The 5,000-nt window shown below is 36.5% G+C and overlaps 1 protein-coding gene across 1 annotated transcript in view; it reads left to right on the forward strand.

Moving 5' to 3' along the window:
- LOC136842169 (sodium- and chloride-dependent glycine transporter 1-like) overlaps positions 1-5,000 on the forward strand; it is a 54,308-nt gene that overhangs the window by 638 nt on the left and 48,670 nt on the right.

Here is a 5,000-nt window from a genome sequence, read left to right on the forward strand (position 1 = left end):
TCCCTATCACTGACTACATAAATGAACGAAAACCCATAATGAAAGTATAAAGGGGGGTGTATTTGATTATTGTATTAGCTGTGTTGTTATTTAAGATATTTTAATTTGATAACCGAATCTATTATAATCATGAGTTAAGAATCAGGTTAGGCCCACGTGTGTAGCATAGACACGTAAGTTTTATCTTTGAAAAATTGGAACGTCCATGAAGCAGGTTATTCAAACTGATTAATGAGTTTTTCTTCCGGAAAGGTTAGTATTGAGTTCATTAGCCCTCTTATGCAACTCTTAAGAAGCTTAAGCATGTGTGATCACGTTGTCAAAGAATCATTAGTCGTAGGCTTATGTGCCCACAGGTTGTCCGATACGTAACATAATCCGTGGCAAGGCATTGAAAGGAAATCGGTTATTCATAATTTATTTCCTTTATTCATTAATTTTCTTTTGTCATTTTCATTTAGGTTTCATAATTCACTTCCTAAACTCTCTTTCATCTTCCTGGTGTGCAAGTCATTAAGGGGAATCCGGAAGCGTGTTGCATTTTGCCGTTAATACGTAATTCCCATTAGTTATTTATATATATATATATATATATATATATATATATATATATATATATATATATATATATATATATATATATATCTTAATTATCTGTATATTATCTTGAACAGAAAATGAAGCGTTTATCATTTTGCCCACAAAAGAATATTGTTAGGCCGAAGCACAGTAGGTTTTAGATTTTCCCCGATCTCGTGAAAAAGCGACCTGTCATCGCTCCTAGATGAAACCCATCTCTCTCTCTCTCTCTCTCTCTCTCTCTCTCTCTCTCTCTCTCTCTCTCTCTCAAAACAACTGTAATAAGGACGTGATATATTTCAAGTGACCTGTCATCACTCCTAGATGATACCCATCTCTCTCTCTCTCTCTCTCTCTCTCTCTCTCTCTCTCTCTCTCTCTCTCTCTCTCTCAAAACAACTGTAATAAAGACGTGATATATTTCCCAGTTTTACCTTTGTCTATTGAAATTGAGCAATCGTAAGTAGCCATGACGAAGCAGAGTTCTTCGGGTAAAGGAAAAATGGGGACAAAATTCTCTCTCTCTCTCACTCCTCGGATCCATTTGAAGTTATTAATTGTAATTTAAAGCAAAAAAAAGAATTAGGTGACGCAAAAGACCTCTCCGCTCCGCTCACCGTTTTCGCTTTGTTCTGGTATCACGGGATTACAAAGCTTCGTACTCAATATTGCTTCGTATTGAGGTTGGACGTTAAGTAGCCTTATAGGTTGCAAATTGATTCATAGGTATAGCCTGTGTGTCTATATGTGTGTATGTGACTATATATTTATACATATATATGTACATATAGGCCTATATATATATATATATATATATATATATATATATATATATATATATATATATATATAGGCCTATGGGCTATATATACATTATACATATATAGGCCTATAAATATAAATATATGTATACGTATGTATATATATTCATGTATATATATGTATAAGTATATATAATGTTTGTTTTTATATATGTATACATAACGTACATATATCGGTTGGAAATTGGTGTTGATAGGCTATATAGATATTCTCTATCTGTTTGTTGGTGTACCTTCTTGTAATTGTTTATGCGTTTTTATTTTCTCTTCTTAATCTACTTAAATTGAGCATTTTATTCACTGCTAACCTACCTGGCTACTTAGGGGTCCTTTATACATGCTCCATATGAACAACAACTCACGTCGTTCCGCAATGCTGAAAGATGCTTACGTAATAATTGCCAAGGTGGTTTTTTATGGGCATTTCTCTGTTTTTCTAAAGAATTGCCTCTTTCTTCAATGAGAGGGATGTGACGTGTTCATGGAAGGACAGACATTCAAAGTCTTAAGGGGAATGCGTAGGTCTTTTATTTATTTAGTTATTTTTTAATTTTATTTCTAGGCTTTGCTGAAACTGAAACTGGTGCCAGGTCGTGTTCAAAAGACTTGGGTCTTGTCCATGGTTTGGATAGCTGCTCTTTGGTTTTGTCAGTCACGTAGGGTGGTACTTAGGAGCTTTATTTTTTTTATTAGTATTGTTATTCAGTTCGTTTTTATTTTGATGTGTTGTACTTTCAAATTTGTCATGATTTTTCAAGAGAGAGTGTCATGGTGTCGTGTTGGTGACGATCGCAACGAAATCAGCAGAAACTCTTGGTTATGACGATTTAAAACAAATACAATTAGGCCTACAACAATTTCTGAGGTAAAAATATCCAGAGTTTAATACGACTGAGTTTTTTCACATTGTAGAAACAAATTTCAGTGAAATCTAAAATGTAAATTCACCCGACGATAAGAAAAAATTCTGCATTGCAGGCATTGCAATGCGACCCCTTTCCTTTCTTTTACTGCACCTCCTTTCATATTCTCTTCCTTTTCTTACTTTCCAGCCTCTCCTAACAATTGATTCATAGTGCAACTGCGAGGTTTTCCTCTTGTTACACCTTTCAAACCTTTTACTGTCAATATCCGTTTCAGCGGTGAATGACCTCATATGCCCTAGTGCTTGGCCGTTGGCCTAAATTCTGTATTCAGTTCAATTCAACATCCGATCACTAGATTGTGCAGTTTTGCAGTCAGGGGCGTCAACATATTATCTGTAGTACAAGGTATTTTTTTTTTTTTTGCTGCCGGACAGCATTAACTTTTTTTCTCCTTGGCTTTGAATTCATCTTTGCTAATTTTGCCAGGAAGCCGTTGCGAAAACACTGCTTGCAGGTGCATATTACCGCGTATTGTTGTCAGTGTTTGTTATTTTCTTAGGCGTTTTACTCTTCTCTAGGTTCAGTTCATCCAGCCTCCGCTATTCAGCTTGTCTTGATTTATTTAGTTTCACGTCATTTGACTCATGTGCTTATTGTTTTCACCGAGTATTCGCCTGTTACTTATACTTATTGATCTGTATTGACTGTGCTTTTGTTTTCTTGGCATTATTTTCTTTGCGGGCATGTGCTTAATATATATTGTCTCGTGGCTGCTTGTTTAGCACTTAGTGGTCTTTAAACTTCAGACCCATGAATTGTGTTTTTTTTTAAATAATGGTGATGTGGTTAGCAACTCAAGATCTGCTGAATAATTACAAGCTGCTAAATAATTACAGGCTAAAAACTCTCTTTCCAAAAGCTTCTGAATAATTACAAGCTAAAATCTCTTTTTCCAAAAGCTGCTGAATAATTACAAGCTAAAATTCTCTTTCCAAAAGCTGCTGAATAATTACAAGCTAAAACTCTTTTTCCAAAAGCTGCTGAATAATCACAAGCTAAAACTCTTTTTCCAAAAGCTGCTGAATAATTACAAGCTAAAACTCTTTTTCCAAAAGCTGCTGAATAATCACAAGCTAAAACTCTTTTTCCAAAAGCTGCTGAATAATTACAAGATAAAACTCTTTTCCAAAAGCTGCTGAATAATCACAAGCTAAAAACTCTTTTTTCCAAAAGCTGCTGAATAATCACAAGCTAAAAACTCTTTTTTCCAAAAGCTGCTGAATAATTACAAGCTAAAACTCTTTTTCCAAAAGCTGCTGAATAATCACAAGCTAAAAACTCTTTTTTCCAAAAGCTGCTGAGTAATTACAAGCTGAAAACTGAGTCAGCATCGACGCACATTCTCTCGACAAAGTGTGCCGTTCATTTTCACGAAGGCTTTAGAATTCTCCCAATTCACAGTTTACACGATCCCTATGTTTTCCCCTTCACTGAAGGCTTTGGAATTCTCCCAATTCACGTTTTACACGATGCCTATGTTTTCTCCTTTCACAGAAGGCTTTGGAATTCTCCCAATTCACATTTTCCCCGATCCCTATGTTTTCCCCTTTCAATGGAAGGGCGGATCTGTGGCATCCTTAAAGGATCGACCCTAACCCTCTTATTTTTTTCCATTTTTTTATTTCCTGAAAATGGGGCCCTAAGCCATTTTTTTTTCTTTCCCATTTTTTTTATTTCCTGAAAATGGGGACCTAACCCCTCTTTTTTCCCCATGTTTTTATTCCCTAAAATGGGCCCGTAACTCCTCTCTTTTTTTTTCATTTTTTTATTTCCTGAAAATGGGGCCCTAACCCCCGCTTATTTTTTTCCATTTTTTTATTTCCTGAAGATTGGGCCATAACCTCGTTTTTTTTTTCCTCTTCTTTATTTCCTTGAAGCCGGGCTAGTGGCAAGGGTACGGAAGGCGTTGCCTTTCCCGTCGACCTTCGCGCGAGTAAAAAAATGAATGCAGTCACCTTCGCGATGATTAGCGACAGGTGAAACTCTACCTGGATTCTCTCACCGCAAACCTCTTGCGTCACTCTCCGTAAGGCATCTCACCAGGCGCGTATATTGCTTTCTTGCATTCATTGTTGCATTCAGAGGGTAAAATCGAATGAATCATCTCGTGGAGGGACATTTAAGAACTGCAGTTAAGTCGTGATAGTGAATGTTATGAGCGGAGAAACAAGGAATGGTTTCTGTTATTTGCTTGAAATTGCGGGCGATAATTTTGGCTGGGCTAGTGGTATTTAATTTTGGCTGGGCTAGTGGTATTTAATTTTGGCTGGGCTAGTGGTATTTAATGTTGGCTGGGCTAGTGGTATTTAATTTTGGCTGGGCTAGTGGTATTTAATTTTGGCTGGGCTAGTGGTATTTAATTTTGGCTGGGCTAGTGGTATTTAATTTTGGCTGGGCTAGTGGTATTTAATTTTGGCTGGGCAAGAGATATCTAATTTTGGCTGGGGAAGTGGTACTTAATTTTGGATGGGCAAGTGTTTTGTGTGTGTAATTTTTGCGTGAGTGAGGCCTCTCTGAACAATATTTATCCCCTTAGGGGGGTAGTGCCATCACTTTTCGTTCTTTTTACTGTAGCTCCTTTCATATTCTCTTCCTTCTTGGTGGAACCCTTTCCTAACAATTAATTCATAGTGTAACTGCTGAAGGTTTTCCTCCTGTTACACCTTTCAAACCA

This window comes from Macrobrachium rosenbergii, chromosome 9, assembly GCF_040412425.1.
Source record: "Macrobrachium rosenbergii isolate ZJJX-2024 chromosome 9, ASM4041242v1, whole genome shotgun sequence".
NCBI lineage: Eukaryota > Metazoa > Arthropoda > Malacostraca > Decapoda > Palaemonidae > Macrobrachium > Macrobrachium rosenbergii.